The sequence below is a fragment of the Vipera ursinii genome (assembly GCF_947247035.1).
Source record: "Vipera ursinii genome assembly, chromosome: 4".
Taxonomy (NCBI): domain Eukaryota; kingdom Metazoa; phylum Chordata; class Lepidosauria; order Squamata; family Viperidae; genus Vipera; species Vipera ursinii.
This window is the reverse complement of record NC_139514.1, coordinates 25,299,143-25,319,925: the sequence shown is the minus strand read 5'-3', so window position 1 is coordinate 25,319,925 and position 20,783 is coordinate 25,299,143. Positions and strand designations below refer to the sequence as shown.

General features: G+C 36.7%; 1 protein-coding gene across 3 annotated transcripts in view; it reads right to left on the bottom strand.

Moving 5' to 3' along the window:
- The window catches only part of NBEA (neurobeachin), a 372,004-nt gene that overhangs the window by 116,665 nt on the left and 234,556 nt on the right, over positions 1–20,783 (bottom strand). The window lies entirely within an intron of this gene.

Sequence of the window (20,783 nt, the reverse complement as noted above, 5' to 3'; positions counted from 1 at the left end):
CAATAAAAGTATTTGTATTCTTTTTTTTAATTAGTACAGTCAGTTTAGCCATCTCTGCTAGCTCCATCAGTTTTTGTAACCATTTCTCCATTGTAAGAATTGACGTGGTCTTCCATTTCTTTTTCTTTTTTTTTATTGAAAAGTTTTAAAGTACAGTTTTCCTTTAAAAAACCCCCCCTTCCCCCTCCCTCCTCCCCTCCCTACCTCCCCCCTATCTCCCCCCTCCCCCTCTCCCTCCTCCCTCCCCTGCCTCCCCCCCTACTTCCCCTCCTCCCCCCCTCCCCCCCCGACTTCCCAGAGCAAAATACAAGGTATATATCTAAAAAGCAATCATAAACAATCATATACTAACAATTATAAACTCTAAAATCCATCACTCTCTAGCTTATATAGAGTAAACCAATCCTTAATAATACTAAGTATGTATAAAGAACTAAAATAAAAGAAAACTAGCGTCATTCCCATCTATGTTCTTCCACAATTCACTATTTCCTAAACAAATTCTCATTTACACATCACAAGCACCTATCCCTATTAACCTCTCTAGCCAAAATAGGCTATAATAGATAGTTCTTACACAAATTAACCCACATTAACCCACAAAACTTTCTTCATCTTCCTCTGTAGTAAATTGTCCATTAATTCCAAATTGAAGATTCTGTTACCATACATATCATCCCAAAACTCTTAAAAACACAACTACCACTTGACTGTAAGTATGTTGTGGAAGTTCCATAGATTTCTACTGGTCTTATTTTTTTATCTTTTTTGAGCGTTTTAAAGCAGCTCGCGTCACCCTCTGTTCTCTAGGATCATCCAAAAGAGTTGCAGCTTGATCTCCTCCTGTACCCTTCTCGTCTATCTGTCCATCTTCATCCTCTTGATGTTCTCCTTCTCCAGATCCCTCTGCAGCTTCCAAAAGTGTTGATGGGGTTGCTTTTAAGACATTGTTGTAAAAATCATGCGCTTGCTTCACAGTACCCAAACAGTACCTTTTGCCTTCATACATGAAGCTCAACCCAGCTGGGATCTCCCATCTGAACCTTATATCTCTTTGCTTGAGCTCTTGCACAAGAAATATAAAGTCCTTCCTTCTCTTTAAAATCTTTGGAGGAATTTCTTTTAGAACCAAAACTTCTTGACCAGCAATCACAACTTTAGTATCATAGGCAGCTTGTATAACTTCATCTCTAATTTCCCTTTTTACAAAATAAACCACCACATCTCTAGGCAACTTTCTCTGTTTAGCAATCCACGAGTTCACATGAAACACTTTGTCCATGCCTTGTTTTATTTCAGATGCTGGATGGTTCAATACCACCTCAAAAGCCTCAGAAACCAGCTGCTTTAAATCTTCCTTAATATTCTCTTTTAGGCCTCTAATTCTAACAGCAAACTGCATCTGGTAAAATTGAGCCAGACTCAGTTCGCTATCCATTTTGTCTTTTAAATCTTCAATTTCCAATACTTTTGCTTCTAATATAGCATTCTTTTGAGTCAGATCTTCCACTTTGTCATCCAGCACCTCCACACATTTAGCTACTTTATGCACTGAGGACAAAATGTCTACCTTCATCTCTCTGAACTTCTGTTCCATCCTTTCTTCCATTCTCTGCTCCAATTTCTCCAATTTCTCCTCCATCTGTACAAATTTAACACCCATTGACTCCAAAATTAACTGGGTATGTTTTTCAAGATCCTTCAATGTCAATACATCGGGAGAATGCAACGCCTGCAGTAATGATTGTTGTTGCACCGGAGAATTTCCAGCACTCCGAAAAGTTCTAGGGGGAGGTTTAGCCGCCATCTTTTACTTACAATTGTGACGCACTTTCACTTTAAGTTTTAAGCAAAGTCCATCAAGCTCGAGAGTAAAATAAAATAATCCTCTTCATCTCTTCATCTTTCCCTCTTGTACTGCTCTGCCTGCTCTTTTCCTTTCATAGTCTCTCCTTCAAGCAGGGATGGTCGCAGACGCCTGGCTCTGCTCCATAAAGTCCGGAGCAGAGAAGCTAGCCAGCTGGGAGCAGCCCAGGCTACGGGGGAGTTCAATCCTTCAGCCGCCCATTTCTGAGCGTAATCTTATTATTAAAATAATCTTATTTTTGATCCTAAACTGGGAAATCAAAAACATATAACCTTCATAAGGAGGACTTCATTTTATAGTGGATTAATTTGGGTTGATCTCTTCTCTCTAAGAAAGACTGAATTATTATGGCATATTAAATGTAACTATCTTTAAAGGTAAAGTTTCCCCCGCACGTGTGTGCTAGTCGTTTCCAACTCTAGGGGCCGGTGCTCATCTCCGTTTCAAAGCTGAAGAGCCAGCGCTTGTCCAAGGACGTCTCCGTGGTCATGTGGCCGGCATGACTAGACACCAAAGGTGCACGGAACGCTGTTACCTTCCCACCGTAGTGGTCCCTATTTTTCTACTTGCCTTTTTACGTGCTTTCGAACTGCTAGGTTGGCAGAAGCTGGGACAAGTAACAGGCGCTCACTCTGCTACGCGGCACTCGGGATTCGACCCGCCAAACAGCCAACCTTCTGATCGACAAGCTCAGTGTCCTAACCCACTGAGCCACCGCGTCCCTTACTATCTTTACCTAGCAACTAATTAGAAGATTTAAACTGACATTCTCAACAGAAAAACTGAACAAGAACAAATCTTAAAGAACACACTGGAGAAAGTGTTATAAAATTTGAGTAAATTTCCCCAGAAAGTTAAAATTTTACACTTTCAAAATTTAAAGTAATATAGTTAAAATAATATTCATATACAACTAATTTACTGATTCAGTTTGTAATACAAACTACTTCACCTTTTGAAGACTGTTCTTCAACACTTGTACCATAGGTGTGATTTCCTGTAACTTGAAATCTTATCCTTCAAAAATAAAAATCTATCATATCTGTTTCATTAAGGTGGAGCAAAATTTTCAAATTTCAAACCAAACCCCTAATCATAAGCCAAAATTTTATAAAATATAAAATAATTGGTTTTGATTTTTAACATTATGCATACCAAGGCTCTTGCAAACTCTTACTGGGCCACAAATTTTGCAAGGGGAAAATGTAGCCATTACATTTAATCTTTTTTTTTGATGGGGGGCTGATATATTATCTTTACTGCATATCTGTTGATTTAAAAATTAGTATCTATTTATTCTTTTTCCACATCTAATAATACAAACTTAGTTTTTATACATTATTATTTTGCTATACTTTTGAAGGAAGCATTTACCTACTTTGGTAAATACTTAAGGCACATACGTAGCAGATTAAATGCGTAATAAATGATAAAAGTTCTGAAATGAAGTTGATTTCCAATCCATAATGAAATGGAAACAGTGTGATATTTCCAAGCAGGTTTGAATATTGTACATTGTATAAAAAGTGTATTGCAATTTTTAAAAAATCAAACAAAAATGAATAAATTACTCAGCAACAAACTGTGTTCCAGACCTCATTAGTTGTAATTACACATCAAATATGCTCAGGACAATGCACACATGTCAGCTGCAAGTGACACACAATAGAGCAGGCAACCTATAAACCCCTTCAAGCACAAAAAGGAGTCTATAAAACAACTGACTTTGTGCATTTGGATTCATGTGATAACCTCCTCCCACATATCCACCAGGTCACACAGATGGGACAAATCCAGATATGAAAAAGCTTCTTTTGTTTCAGCATTGATATCTATTCAAGCAACACACTGCAGAATATTGTGCACCAAGTGTTACATTTTGGATCTTTTTAATTTTCAGACCATTGCATAAAATAATACGTTACGCTATCCCTGATGACTGTAAAGCTTTTAAACAAAGTGTAATTGCCAAAGTTAATGCATTACAAAAGTATTAGAGTTGAACACATTAATATTATTAGAAGTAATGATATTGGAGATGGTCTAAAGCAGTTAAAAGTGTATATAAACTGCCATTTCAAATAATTGTTTAATTTAATTAAAACTACATAAAAACTTTCACTAAGTTAGAATCATAGGGTAGAAATGGAACTTGAAGATTTCTTGTCCAAACCCATTCCCAATGCAGTAATCCTTGTAACATCCTAGACAAATGTCTACCCAATCTTTTCCTGAAACCTTCAGTAATATAATGGTCCTATCATTTGATACTTCTGTTGAAGCCCAAAATTACATTGATTTTTGGCAGCTGCTGCACCATTGCTAACTCATGCTTAATCTATGATCTACCAAGGCATTCAGTTCCTTTTCAGAAATACTACTACTAAGGCAGGTATTGTTTTTCTTGTACCTGTGCATTTATTTTTTCTACCTAGATGCATTTCTCAACATTGAACACCAGAGATCCTGTTAAATAAGGTCCAATGTTGAAGTCTATCAGGATTCTTTTGAATCTTCAGTTTGTCTTCTGTAGTATTAACAATTGCCCCAAACCTTGCCTCCTAATAGATGCAACATTACATGTATTAGGCTACAAAACTCCTTTGAGAAAGTAGTAGTTGTGAATGTGTGACATCTTGTATAAAATACCTATTTCTAATCCTTAATGCAACTGTGTTTTTTCCAGGTTCACAAAGCTACTTGGAATCTGTTGTTTCAGTATATGAAGGCACCGCCACTTTATTTTATATCACAAGATGAAGAGACAGGCAAGAGCCAGGATCAGTTTATAAGACAGTTATGTAAGCACGGGAAGAACAATGGCTGCATGTTTAGGTATGTAGGACAGAATTACTTGGGTCAAAGTAACAGCTTTTGGGTGTCATGTTCTATTTTTAAATGGTGATATGTACTTCTTCATAGACTGGCTAAGAATTTCTATTTTCACCTACAACCCATACCCTACAAAACCTTGATAAGAAGTTAAATCAGTCTTTAAACTGTTTGAAATGATTTTCAACTCAGAGTTTCTTGACACTGCTTTATTACAAGCATACTACTATTAATTTTTATGATAAATTTCAGATAATTCATTTTATTTCCCTATTTAGCATATGTATACTGCCTTAATATTTTTAGCTTACAGCTAGATTGCTTTTTCTATTTTGACCCTAAGTTTCATTTATTCTATTTGATACAGACCTTATTGCTTAGAACAGAGGTCCCCACACCAGGGACCAGTTCCATGGAGACAGGTTTTTCCGCAGACTGGAGTGTGTGGTTTTGTGGGCTGCCTGCATCCCACGGATGGGGCTTTGCTTGTTTGTGCAGACCAGTTGCTGGCATGCCACGGCCCAGTACAGGTCCATGGACCCGGGGTTGGGGAACCCTGGCTAAAAAGCAATGAAGCTAACCTTACCTCAGAGGGTGGAAGATTTTACAACATGGGTGCCATATCAGAAAAGGCTCAATAATATGTAACATTTGAAAGGGTATGCAGAGAACATGACAGCTGCAACAGCCAATATGACATGTGGGAGAGACAAGAGAGGAAATTTAATCTCCCTGACCTGCTCCCATATCAGCATGCAGATATGCTACTATCAAGACCAAGTCTATCTCTTCATTTTTCGAGCTGAAAGGCATTTCTTGACAAGCAAACATCCTTTAGTTATAGCTTTACATTTTCCCAACCTTTACACGAAGCCACGTGTTGGAATAATTGTGGTTTGAACAGTATTTTTGGTTTAATTAAATGTTTTTCAGATCTTCCATTCTTAAGCATAAAGCATAACATAAGTGTATTGTTGCTACTGCTGCAATAGTAAAAACAAATGCAGGGAATTCTTGTATATTTAAAAAGTAGATCTCCCACTAAAATCTTGCTGATCTGTAAAAGTTTAAAGTGGTGTGAAGATGCACAAAGTCAGTGACCATTAAGAACCTCACGCTTTCCCTGGAAACCCAAATGGTGAAATCAGCTGGGAATTATTTGGCAAGTAAGGATTATTTAGCATATAATCTTGGAGCATCCTTCCCATATTAGAGTTGCTCTGGCTATGATCTCTCTAAAACACAGATATGTATTATGTATTTAGGTAAGCAAAACCACTTCTTGACAGGACCATTTTTATCAGAGCAATTTTTACAGGTTGTAAGTGGACTGCTAAGAAGAACTGTGCAAATTCTCTTTTAACTGTGAGATCACTGAGGTAGTGAATGGCTTTTTGCATGAAGCTTCTGATCAGACCAACTCCCCAACCTTAATTAAGGACTGAAATAGCTCATTATTTATTTTCTCTATAAAAACTTAAAAATTGCTATGTTGTTGTTGTTGTTAGTTGTGAAGTCGTATCTGACCCATCGCGACCCCCCCCATGGACAACGTTCCACCAGGCCTTCCTGTCCTCTACCATCTTCTGGAGTCCATTTAAGCTCACGCCTACTGCTTCAGTGACTCCATCCAGCCACGTCATTCTCTGTTGTCTCCTTCTCTTGTCCTCAATCTTTCCCAGCATTAGGCTCTTCTCCAGTGAGTCCTTCCTTCTCATTAGGTGGCCAAAGTATTTGAGCTTCAACTTCAGGATCTGGCCTTCTAAAGAGCAGTCAGGGTTGATCTCCTCTAGGACTGACTGGTTTGATTGCCTTGCAGTCCAAGGGACTCGCAGGAGTCTTCTCCAGCACCAAAGTTCAAAGGCCTCAATTCTTTGGCACTCAGCCTTTCTTATGGTCCAACTTTCACAGCCATACATGGCAACTGGGAAGACCATAGCCTTGACTATACGCACTTTTGTTGGCAGGGTGATGTCTCTGCTTTTTAGTGTGCTGTCTAGATTTGCCATGGCTTTCCTCCCCAGGAGCAAGCGTCTTTTAATTTCTTGGCTGCAGTCCCCATCTGCGGTGATCTTGGAGCCCAGGAAAAAGATTGCTATGCTATCTTTTTAAAGCCAAGTCATTATCTTGTGTGCAGATATTCACATTCAGAGAATAAATTCAGTATTGCTATATACAAAACAGCAATGCACAGCAATATAAACTGTACAAAATATTTGAAAGCTTCTATTAAAAACAAAACATTGACAAAACAATTAATGTTCACTCAAATCCCAATGAATGAACTGCAAACATTTGTACACATTTCACCAGGGAAAGTTTAGACACCATGGTGAATTGAGGCCTAAGGCTTAGTTCAAATGAATAATGAACTATGAATTTAGTCTGAAAGCTCCCAGAAATGGTCATACTATTAATATCCAACAAAAATTGAATATTATTTTAAAACTTCAGGTAAACACAATTAGATTGTTTAAAAAAAAACAGATGCTGTGAGGCTGCCTGATGCTTGTGGAGAAACCAGCATTGATTTCAAACTATACAGAATAATTTTAAGCTGGCAAAGCGTATTTACTGCTTATGGGCATGATCAAATCAGTTTCACATTCTTTTAGTGCAACAGGAATGAAAACTGTTTTTGAATATATTTATGTGTCCTCTTAAAAGAGAAAGAAAATAATTTAGATAATAATTTCACTCTGAACTTGAGTTTAAAAGGTTAAGTTAGTATCTGAGAAAGATAATCTGGCTCAATGATCATAGCAGTCAGCAAACACTGCAATCTGCATGAAGAAGGATATTTATCATCATTAGTTGAGCTATGACAGCTGGTACCCAGGGTGTCCCAGATTCAAGAAATGGCAAAGACATACTTTTTTTATACACTTTGGTAGATGGAAAGCTTCATCAGCAACCGGATATTTTGCAAAAAGGGTTGAGATAACAGCTCTGAATACAGCTGGGTTTTCCACAGCATAAAAAGTCCAATACGTTGTACACAGTGTTTGCCTCTAGGCCACAAGTTACAACATTTCCCCTGAAAACTTATGGACATTTTTTTTTGTTCTAAAAATAGGTATAGTACTTTTGTATGAAAAACTATTCTAGTAGTTTAAAGCATGACTAAATTCCAGTTTTTTAAAAATGTGTTTTAAACTAGTACTGTTCAGATTTAAAAACGTATTAAAACGATGAGGAAAAACACATGATTTATTTTCATGGCAAAAATGATACAGCAACTGAAATCTTCAAAGAAACACTTTAGATAACAGCACATCAGTAGAAATATCAGAAATGCTAAATGTGTCCTTTATGCATAATCTACAAACAACAATAGTTTTCTATTAAAGCTTGGAAATAAAATTAGTAAGGTATAAATCAGGTTTACTGAGAGTTGCAGCAAATGGATTTCCATGTTTAAATAACAGAAATGGAATTCCTATTCTTAAAAACAATGCTTCTAAAAATGTCTAGTCAGCGGACTACAATATTCTTCAGCATTTACCCATTTAAAATAAAGTCTAAAATAAGTGAAGATGGGGTAGATGGGCAATATTTCCTTTACTGCAAAAGCTTCTCCAGTTTCTTTCCTTAGCTTAATAAACATGATTTATACCATTCTTTGCATTATTATGTAAACTACTTTTTCACAAATAAACTAATTTTTCTGCTAATGTAAAATCTATGCAAATACCGGCTGTCATTTATCAGGAAATCTGACAAGCATTCCATATTGGAAAGGGAAAATGAAACTGCCTAAAGAATAGAAGCAATTATTTTTGTATTTTCCCTTCCTCTGACTTAAGGCACAAAAGTTATCCATCCAGTTAAAATAGCAAATGAAATAAGGAGGCTTTTTTATTTAAACACATATGGCTTTTTGCTGCAATACTGATCACCACGGGGTCTACAGATGCCCATGGCTAAATTGTACACGGGCAGATGGACACAAGGGAAAACTGTGCTAATGTGTCATGGTGAGCAAAACAAATGAAGAGCTGAATTTTGGTAGGGTGGGGGAATCTTTCCATCTATTAAATTATGCCATTTGTTTGTGAAGTGCAAATTAGGCCAGTAGTAAGTTGCATGCAATAAATATTCCATGTTATTTCACTAAAAATAAAGTCAAGAAATGTGCAAAACAAATCAAAAGGTAGTATCACAAACAGCAACCGTAAGGGACACAGAGCTGCTTGCCAAAATAAATTACCAACACCGCTTTATTCTCACAAACAATGAATATGTTTAATGAGTACAATGAGGCAACTGTGTTCTTCATATGTTGTGTTATTTTACCTTGCTAAAGGGAAATCTCTCGAGGTGCAGCTGAAAATTACAAACATTAAGGGACAATCTAGCAACTGTGAGATTACTTACATATACTTCCTACTGCCAATGAGAAGTCTATATTTATTAACTGTTTTGTTTTACAGGATTACTAAAAAAAACATGTAAGGGTCTAAATTAGCCAATATATTTGAGAAATGATTTCCAGGGGAGAAAATGTGCCTTTGGTTGAATATTTGCTAAAAATGTTTAGCATTATTTATGAAAGAGAACATATTTGGAATATTTGTGTTTTCACTTGAAATTAATCTGATTTTTGATAGACTACCGAATCTCAAATGTGCCTTAAATGCCATTTTAAGTTCTCTATTCTTTTCAATAACTATTTATTAGGTATATGCTGAAGACTTCTTTTTCATAGGAGAGACTGCTTCCAGAACTCAGACCATGGAGCATAGCTCTATGAATAATGAACTATGAAGAGTTATTTGATTTCCAAATTTTTTTTAAAAAAATTCTATGTTTGGTTATACATTATCAGGTATGATACATTTATTCTTATAGATCTGACTCTGCAATTGTTACACAGTGACACTGTAAACATTTCTAAACTATATTCTTACTTGAAATGTTATTTCCTGCAATTATTTTTATCCTTTTAATAGAACAGATGACTCAACTCTCATTAAAATTAAACTAAATCATTTTACTGAATAAAGGATAAAAGTCAAATTTTTGTCCAAGGTGAATGTGTAACATATGTTCAGCTAAAAGTTCAATGTGATGTTAACATGATTTGAGTGAGTTCTGCTAGACTGAAGGTCATTTAGGTATTTACTAAAAAGTATGTAACTTCAAAAATTATCCCATTGTAGAAAAAATAGTAAATATGATATCTATATCTATTTTTATCAAAAGTAACACAGCATTTCTGTGTTAAAACATGGTAGGTTTGTGATACACAATATCTGTGCAGCTGTCTACAATAAGATGACTGCTTGAACATTACACTGCAATAGTAAAATGGTTATATTAGTTGAGCAAAATATATCCATTTAATGGTTCCATGCCTTTTTTTATTGCTATAAATCCCAATAAGGTATCATCTATTCATTTCATCTGTACTGGGCTCTTGTCTTTTAGTATTTAACAACCTATTTTGTATATAGGATTTAGTATATACCAAAGTTCAGATTTGACAGAAATATTGAAAATGTGAGAAACTGACCCAGCCCAGAGCTAAATATGTTAATGATGTCATTAAGAAATATTTTAAAGGGTAGAGAGCATTTTATCTAGAGCAGGGGTCCCCAACCCCCGGTCCGTGGACTGGTACTGGGCTGCGGCATGCCAGCAACCGGTCTGCACAAACAAGCAAAGCCACATCTGTGGGATGCAGGCAGCACACAAAACCACGCACTCTCTGGTCTATGGAAAAACCTTTCTCCCTGGAACCAGTCCCTGGTGCCCAAAAGGTTGGGGACCCTCTGATCTAGAAAATGAGAGAAACCAAAGCCAACAATAGTTTATATATGTGTATGTGTATATTACATATAATCTTGATTTGTTTCAGGTTTAAGGGAAAGGTTCATTGACCATTTTGAAATTTTAAAATTTTTCAGAACTTAATCCTGTATCATAAGACCATGGTTTACTTAATATGAAAATCTTTTCCCCACATACCTTCCTGAGAAGTAGAATTGGCGTTCAATTAAGAGAACTAGACAAATCATGGCCTGTTGGACCATCATTTCAGAGATGAAACAGAATGTTCATGGGTAGGCACAAAAGCAGTGTAAGCAGAAGTGACTTCTGACTTTTTGCCAGCTTCCCTATTGTGTTTCATTGTGGGAAGCTGGCAAGAAGAATCAGAATTTCCCCTCCTTCCCTTTGGGAAGTCAGTGGCTGTTGAGTGGAGTGAAGAACAAGGGATTGTGGGACTGGCTGGGAAACTATCACAGAATATTAAAAAGGAAGAACATGTGACCACAATACCAGCCCAGCAGCAGCCAGTAACACTGAAGCAGCCGCAATGTTCCCAAATTTCACTCCCTTGGAAGTCATGTGTTCAGGATTTTGGACATTTTCTGAAGTTAGCCCATTTAAACCAATTTTGGTTCAAAAATTGTGCCTTGATTCTATTGTTGAAGATGGTTCATATATGAGTGATAGTACACATGCTCATCAATTTTGTTAAATGTTACAGGCAATTAATTTTAATTAGCAATTAATTATTTCCTAAATTCAGTATTGTCCTGAGGGATACATATAATGTTGATTCTAAAGCTACAAATCTATTTTTATATGATGCAAAGAATTAGCCTTTCTTCCTAACTTTTATACTAAAGGTAGTTTTATTTTGCATACCTCCATTATGTCTGGATAAGGAATGGCAACTTCTTCATATTGCCTATACTTATCTTGAGAAAGTTTTAAACATTCTTTGCAAACTGCATTGTTTTCCCACACCTTCAGAAAAAGGATTGTATCCTACATCCCTTTCCAACATATCTAAGAGGAAAAATCATACGTACTTAAATATAACCTTTGACTATTGGAAGATCTATACACACATTCTTGATACTTGATAGATATGTTGATAAACTTTCATTTTACACTTAATTAATTTGAAAGTACCCACTTTCCTGCCTACCATATTTTCCCTTGACATCACCAAGTACTTCAGAGGAACTCAAGAACATCCAAGGGGAAACAGATTTGCATTATAGCAATTAATTTGGGACAAAGATTGGGTATGAAGTTGTTGTTGGTATTATTATTTGTAGTATTGGTTCCTTTTAAATATTGTATTTAATATTTCTTCAAAATATAAACAATATATTCCTTCTTAGAGTACTTTCAGATGAACATTCAGTCTTTTAATTTGTTAGCTGTTCATGTATATTCTGGATAACATCTGTATGGGATAATTCTTCAATATAGAATTAAATAGTAATATTTAGCCAAGTATATGTTATATAGTATATAACAGAAATCAAAAGTGAACACTAAGTCCATTAAAAATGAATCATTAGTTTTTCAAAGTTTGAGGGAAATCTTTTTTCATTGCAAGAAGCTAACAGAAGTAATTCTGGAATTTACAGTCCACAAAGTATCCCAATAAAAGTTACCAATTCAATACTAAAAAGGAAAAATCTGAAAATGAAAGCATGGTGCAGCTTATTTAAAGATGATCTTATTAAATAGTCAGTATACATAATTATAAGGGACACGGTGGCTCAGTGGGTTAGGACGCTGAGCTTGTCGATCAGAAGATTGGCAGTTTGGTGGGTCGAATCCCGAGTGCCACGTAACAGAGTGACCGCCTGTTACTCGTCCCAGCTTCTGCCAACCTAGCAGTTCAAAAGCACGTAAAAAATGCAAGTAGAAAAATAGGGACCACTACGGTGGTAAGGTAAGTGTGTTCTGTGCGCCTTTGGCATCTAGTCATGCCAGCCACATGACCACGGAGATGTCCTTGGACAAGCGCTGGCTCTTCGGCTTTGAAATGGAGATGAGCACCGGCCCCTAGAGTTGGAAACGACTAGCACACGTGTGCGGGGGAACCTTTACCTTTACCTATATATAATTATATAAAACTGATACAGTAATATATGGAATGGTAAACAAATGAATAATGAAATATTTGATGCTTATTTCAGGTTTTAAACGTAATTGTTTAGATGGCATTCTAAGCACAGGTATCAAATTCCTACAGATAGTAAACACAAAACTAGTTATCTCCAATCCACTTGCTTATTCTGATACCCTGAAATTTCTGGCTGACTATTAGTTCATGCAGTTAGTAAAAGAGGGGATAGGGAAATGAAATTTCTTTTTCTAACTGCTTATTGACCCTAATTTAAAAGTTGTTTAGAAGCAGTTAGTATACATTTGTTATATATAACACTTCTGCCTTGTTGAAATCTTGTATGTTTGTTTTTGAGGAAGTGATTTAAACAAAAAGATTAAATGATATTTAAAAAATATTCTTGAAATTCATGCATAGTATTTGAAGTTATGAGAACTGTTCAGGCTCCAGTTTGCCTCACTGAATTATAGTAAACTTCCTTTTAGTCACTGAAGTTCTTCGTTTCAGTTGCTGAGGTTCTTCATCACAATGTCAATGCTGGAACATGTTTAAATCCACAAGTACAGGATATTTTAAAAAAGGCATTAGGGCTATAATCGTATCCTCATTTATCTGGGAATGATTTCTTTGGATCCAGAAGGACCTACCGTATGTCTGAGCAAACAAAAGGAAAATGTCTTCTGGAAAAGACTATTCACTGTGTATCATCCTTTATAGTTGATATACTGAAACTGTCCTAAGCTAGATTTGCAATGGCAATAATTCACCTTCAAAGATGAAGAAAAAAAAGATTATTAGTAGCTCCTTTGTTTTCTGTATTTTAACTAGGACTACATTATAGTATATGAAAATCAGTAAAAAGCTACTGTTTTTATATTAATTTATAATAAATAATGTAGTGACAGCACATGGAATGACCGATTGAAAATTGCTAGTGTTTTAAAGAAAGCTAATAGCATTTTTTCAAAAGTTAAGCATTCAGATATTAATGTCCATTAAATGTCTACTAGTACTGTTGCAACTTAGAAGATGCAACCATTTTAAGTTTAAAAATGTATGGTTGATAATCTGTTCTTTAGCTTGGTTTGCGAACACAACAGTTATGTGAATTATACTCATATGGAGCAGTAATATAAAGGTATTTCAAATGTACACTAAATCCATTAATACTTAAGACTTCTAAACTAATTTAAATAAGATTTTCCTACCTTTCAACATTTTAGAACTGGTAAATTTTAGAGTCTGATGACATAAACCTATGTATTCAGGAATAAATGTAACTAGGTTCAGTGGAAATATGATATGTATGGGATAAATCTTGAAAATATATTTTATAGATTTCATGCTGGAAACCTTATATTTCATTATACAATTAAGAAATTTTCAAACACGAGTCAAAATAGTTTTCACTTGAAACCCAAAAGTTTTGTGATACGAAACAATTGCATGGGCATTTTTATTATAATATTTCACATTAAAGAGGGCAATTTATGGAGCAGTTTGATTCAGAATTAATGGCAATCACCCCAATTATTTTTGTTAGCAACCCAGTCTAGAACAGAGAATCACGGAATCATAAGGTTGTAAGGGATATTGGATATTATCTATTCAACACCCTGTATACTGCAGGAATTCTCATAACATCCTCTTACCATAGAAAAATGGCTACTGTTTCAAAGGTCTTGGAAAAAACCCATGATGGAGCACCCACAGTCTCCAGAGGCAGGCTGTTCTACTACTTAGAAACTCTCACAGAAACCTACCTCCTTCTTGTCTCAAGGTTGGATCTGTGTCCCTTAGCCTACGATGTTAAAGAGAAAACATTCATATTCACATACTCTGCCCTGTGACGTCCCTTCATGTATTGGGAAACTGTAATCATGTCTATCCTTGGCTTTCTTTTATTCAAGCTAAGCACATCAAGTTCCTTTAACCACTTTTCATAGGATTTAGCCTCTATGACCCTTACCATTTTTGTTGCTCTTCTCTGAACTCAGGCATAAAAATTGTGATTGCCTTAGAGCTGGTAAAGTACACACAAGTTGATTTCGCTAGTCTTGTGGAATTTTAGCACTTTAACAAGTAAATATATTTCTATTATTTGACATACTACATTTGGAATGTCCCTATATTTAAAAAATAGTTGCCATAAAGCAACAAGCTGAAAATGGGAAGGGAATATCTGTTGAAACAAATAAAACTATTACCTTGTTATAAATACTGAATATAATGATACAGATAATTTTAATAGCAATGTTTTGTTGATTGCCTTTCTATCTTGCATTTTATGTAATAATATCAAGACTGCTTATCATATATAAAATTAAATACTTATAGCAATTATTAAGTCTGTATTTGAATATGAAAGACTATCAGAATATGTCAATATATTTTTATATATATTTGGGGATATAATTCCACAGATTTATGTAGGAGGATCTTTTCTCACAATTCTTACAATAAAATTATGGACAAATTTTTCTAGCTGATTATTAATGGAGAAATTATTCAAAGAAGGATATTCTATCTATTAAAGTTTTAAAGAAGGACAACACTTGAATGAATGTAACAAAAGTTTCAGTAGGACTTTACATATACCTAACTTCTTTCAATTATGTCAATAAACAATGAGTTTATTTTTCTTTAATTTATTTTGTAGCTTTTTATATATTCCTAAATCAAAATACAGGTGTTAGAAATTGTAGTCAAATGCAAAATACCTAATGTTACATCTACAAATTCTGTTCACAATTTATGTCTTTGAATACCAACACTAGCCCCTGAAGAATACAAGCTACTAGAGGGGGGAAAATGGTATCAAATATCTAGTCTTTGCAATAATTAAGTGACATCAATTAGTGATGTGATCTTGTATATTAGCATCTTGTTAACTGTTACTTCTGTCTATTTCTGTCTAATAGAGAAAAAAGAATTATTAGAAACTTTTTTTGTCTACTTCTAGTTTTAGGATGACAGAAAGCATTTCTAAACATTTTATTTCCTGTGGGTACATTTTAGAAATCATGTTTACAAAAAAGATTACGTTTTCAAAATTGTTTATCTACTACATGTTGCTATATTTTCAAGGTCCACACAGAATATTTTAGCTGATTAATCATATAATATAAAACTGGTGAGAATTTTATTGGGTGACCTACTGCAGATGTAGTAGATTAAAGGAAACTAATCCTTTCCGATTTTAATGACCACGTGAGCTTTTTCAAAGTAGATTCTTAAATGTCACTGTTGGATTGCTTAACTGAAATTTGATGTGTAGACATGCCAAACTTTTCTGGGATACATTTTCTTTAAAACATTTTGTAAATGTAATTTTGTTTAAAAAATTATTTGTTAAAAATTCTTCCAACAATTCAAATTTTTTATTTCAAAGAAGAATAAGAATGTACATAAATGACTTCTCAACCTGCACCTAGCATAATATAAATCCAATATAAATGTCATCTTGGAATTATAATGAGAATTTTGATAGGCCATAGCAAACTTGTATGAATTGAAACAGCGCAATTACTGTGGGTTATCTATAGTCCAAAACCTCATTTGAACTAGACATAATCCACAAAAGAAATATAATATCTGGTTTTTTTAAGGATCATTTGAGAAATGACAGAACCAGGATTTTGATGGTTGGATATATATATTTTTTGGCTGCACTTCAAAAATGCAGGATACTGATATATATCTTTCTAAATGTGTACAAAGTGGGCTGTATGTTTATTTTTTCCTCTTGGCTACACTGCAATAGTGATCACAATATGAGGTAAAAGAGAGAGAGACAAAAAGCAATAACTGGTCCTGAGCTTCATTATCATATCGTAATTGGGGTAAAGAAGGTACGAATTCTTCTTAGGGAAAGTGAATGGGCAGCAAGGCCAAGTGTGGGACTGGAGTGCCTTTTTATCACTTAACTTAAACAGAGTCACAAGGTAGAAAGCTGAGTAAACTTTATTTCCAAAGATGAATGGCATTTGCTATGCTTAATCTTTGGGGAATGGAAGAAGATTTGAGTGTATATGTAGCAATGTCCTGAGGCAGAACAACTCTAATTACACAGTATCTTAATCTGTAGAAGAACACTGAAGCACTCCTGTTTAAATAACCCAACCTGAACTGTTTTAGACACCAAATATATATATATACACTATATCTATGTATGAAGAGGTCATCTGTAATGTAATTATGCATATTTACTGCTAATACAGTATACATCTTTTAATATTATAAACCAAAACACATTGAGGAAAAAATAACCTCTTAAAATTCTTTTTTCACCCTTTGAACAAGGTTCTGTTTGAAAAAGGCACGGTAATTAAATATGTTTTTTTAAAAAACATCAGAAGTATCACCAAATGTGCTTAGAAGATAAATTTCTGGTTATTTTATTTTGGAAAATAATAATAAAATGAATTGTCTGTAGCTATGTTTCATTTACTGCAAAAAATAAATTTATTATGGTGGCAGAAATATGAATTATGAAAAGAAGAAAATACAGTTAAACTCAGACACATTCAGTGAGCTTTCAAGCACACTGCATCAACTGGGATAAATAATTTAATAACACTTCGTGTGCTGTCTCTTCTGTGTTATAGACAGTTATTAAAAAAAGATACAAATGTGTAGAATCACAACTACACAATATGTAAAATGTGTTATAAATGTAGTGACTATGCATGTATTTTTAATTAAATTTGGCTTCTGACAATATAGGAATTATTTTTGACAAAATATTTTTATATCAATGTCTGGAAATTCTAACTACAACAAACAATGCAAAAGTGGGCAGGTCTAAGCAACTGGAGAAGAAAAAAATATATATAACATTTTACTATAATTATCCCTTTTATTCTTTACATAATAATACATTTATCAATTATTTTATAATAAACATCATGATACTAAAATTAAAACTTAAACTTGTATCCACTGGGTATATAGCATAAAGAAAAGTAAAAAGTACAGTGCTTAAAATTTGTGAGAATATCAGCCCAAAACAAGCATCTCTAATGCACAATTATTTTAAGGCAATGCATTTGGGAAAGCATTTAATAATATTGAGTCGAATCCACCACTACCTACATGAAAAACACTGTTTCTTGTCAGTATGGTGTTTTGATTCCATGAAATTAAAATAAAGTTAATAAAATGTGGCTAGTCGGTTAAAATGATTTTAAAATAATAAATGACTTGAGTTCATCTTAAGTTTGGCAACTCTACTAGTTTTAAATACATCTCTTCTATTCCTGAACATTTTACAATTCATTTGTATGTCTTCCTAAATTGTTTGAAATTTAATATGATCACTTCTGTTTCATATAAATTAAAAAAAATAGTGTATTTTATCATTCATTTGTATTTATTTTATTAACTGCATGACTCAAATAGCGCACTTAAATATAACCAAAACCATTTGAATCAGCAGTGGCAAACGCTGAAATAATAATTAACCCTAAGAGAAGATAAATCTGATCTACAGAACTTGGCTTAGTGATCTCAAGAGGATATGGTAACAGCAGTGGGATATGCATATTTAGCTAGAAGTTAAGGCCCACTGAGAATGCTCTTCAGCATATAAAGACTGCAGTTTAAGCTATCAAGGTCTTAGCAATCTAGTTTGACTGCTCAGGCCTATAAATTATGGTTTGCATTTTATATATATATATATATATATATATATATATATATATATATATATATATATATGTATATGTATATGTATATGTATATGTATATGTATATGTATATGTATATGTATATGTATATGTATATGTATATGTATATGTATATGTATATGTATATGTATATGTATATGTATATGTATATGTATATGTATATGTATATGTGTATATATGTATATATATGTATATATATGTATTTACAGGATATAGTCTGCAAGAAATAGTTACCTCCAGGAAGTACAACAGGACATTCTTAAGCCCATCCCGACAATCATTATAGTCCAGATAAAAAAAAAACCTCCGATTTTAGTGGGACTTTAATTAGACTCCTTGGTTAAGGTCTGCCTCTTGCTACAATAGGAACAAGGTCAATGTAACTCAATGCTTCACAGTGTGTGCCTTTTCTCAGTAGGCAACGAAGGAAGGAAGAGGATTCCTGACGTCGTAGGATTTCTGTTGGGAGAGAGCTCTGCTGCATCTCCTCTGAGAAGAGAATCTAAATGGCCGGCCTGGTGTCACGTACCATTTTATGTTTTCGGCAAAAAGCTGGCGATTGGAGAAGACAATCGGAAAGCCCCGCTACGTCAGAAAGCGGAGGCAACTGCAGAAGCGCGCTCCAGACACCTCCCTGGGGTTCGGCAGGCCCGGGCCCTTCGCCCGCAGCGCGAATCGCCCTTCACGGTGGTCCCCAGAGGAGAGGGGTACGGGCATCGGTCGGTCGGTCGGTCCTCGGTTCGGAGGGCAAAGGCAACTTCCTGGAGTAAAGGAAATTGGAGGCCTGTGGCGCTAGTGCCAAGGGGCCAACGTGCAGCTCGCCGTTCTCGGGCCAGAAACGTCTCCCAGGCCTTCATCTGGGGGCGGTCCCTGCCGCCTGGGACTCTCCGGGGCAGCCGGGAAAGTCCAGCGCCGATGCGGCTTCTGGCCCACGCCGTGTCCTCCCCGAAGCCCCGACTTTCGGGGGAAAGAAGTAGCGGGGAGGGGGGGGGCGATGAGTTGCGCGTCGAAACGTCTGCCTGGGCACCGATGGGAATCCGCTGCCCAAAGGCCCAGCTTGGTCTGGAAGTGCCTTGCTGCCGTTTCCCAGCCGGCCGCCCGTTCCCAGCGGGGAAGGGCGCTGAGAGATGAGAAGCGCCGGCTCGAGGAAAACGCGACTCTCTCGGCTCCCGTCGGGCGACCTACGAGCCCACCGAGGCGCAGCTGGAGGCGCTTTCAGACCGGCCCGCTCTCCGCGGCGGTTAGGCTCGCATCTTCGCCGCCGTCCCATTCGGTGCCTGCCCAAGGCGGACTCGCCTCGCTCCCTTGGAGTGCTGGAGCGCCGACTGGCCTCAGGCGTGTTCCACGTTCAGGGTATCTTACAAGTTCCAATTCGAGGACTTTGGAAAGGGGGAAATTACGGCTGAAGGGGGGCAGGGGGCTTAAGCGACGCCTCTCTGAGGAGGGGTGAATCTTCACTCCCAAATCCTACAAAACTACACCGGGGGGGGGGGATCGTGAATGCAATTTTATGGAGGGGAATAAATCCTTGAAACAGTCTCGGCGCACGGTAAACCCGTCTGTTTCCCACCAGCATCCAGGAGAATAAAACGGGACCTGGAGGCCAAAGGCCGTTTGCCCGGGGGAAGCCCCCGACTTTATAATGCGGAAGAAGGTCCCGCTGACTTCGAGGGCTTAAATCTCGCACCCCTGCCGCTTTCCGGATGGCACTTAATGTTAACCTTAAGAGGCCTTCGGGGCTTCGAAAGGCCTCTCCAAGAACCGGGCGCTCCCGCACGTCACCTCCCCTCCGCGGGAACCGGATTTCTGGGCCAGCGCCCCGTAACGAACTGCTGTGCTGGGAGGCGTCCTACAAATGTGCCCCACTTCAGCTCCTCCTGGGATGCTCCTTGCGGAGATAAATGCTGTCCCGGCCAATGCCAGTATGAGCTCCGCGGACCTGGCCCACCCCCTCAGCCACACGTGTCCTTTTATTTAATCCCGAATTCAAACGAGGGTAGACTGCCCACTTCGGATCATTTAAAAGGCACTTATTTTTGCAAGTGTGTCCAGAACACTCGGCGTCTCTTGCAGGTATCTCTGTTACACAATTTGCAAAGAAGGCAACAGTGCACCTAAATCACTAACAAACACAAATCGTGCCGATCGCCAGAAGTGTGGCTTCACAAACTCGGTCCGGAAAATTGACAAAACCCGGTCGTCCACCGGCTGTCTCGTTCGCCTGCTAGCAATCTAAGACGACAACATTTGCATCCGATCGATTAAGACCCGTCAAATCGCTCTTCATGCTATTTAACTGTGCTTGGAAGAGCAGGGATGACTTCTCTTGGCATTTGCGGTCAAGGGTAGGAAACTTCTTAACATTAGGCTGGCCAGCTGACCAGTGGAAAACTGTCCTGACCGTTTCCAAGGGCTATGAGGCAGCGCCAGCGCCAGCTAAGCCCTGTTCAGAAAAGCAGAGGGTCCCCGTTCCCTTTCTCCAACAGCGAACCTCTTCTTCAGTTTGCTGGTCGAGTGA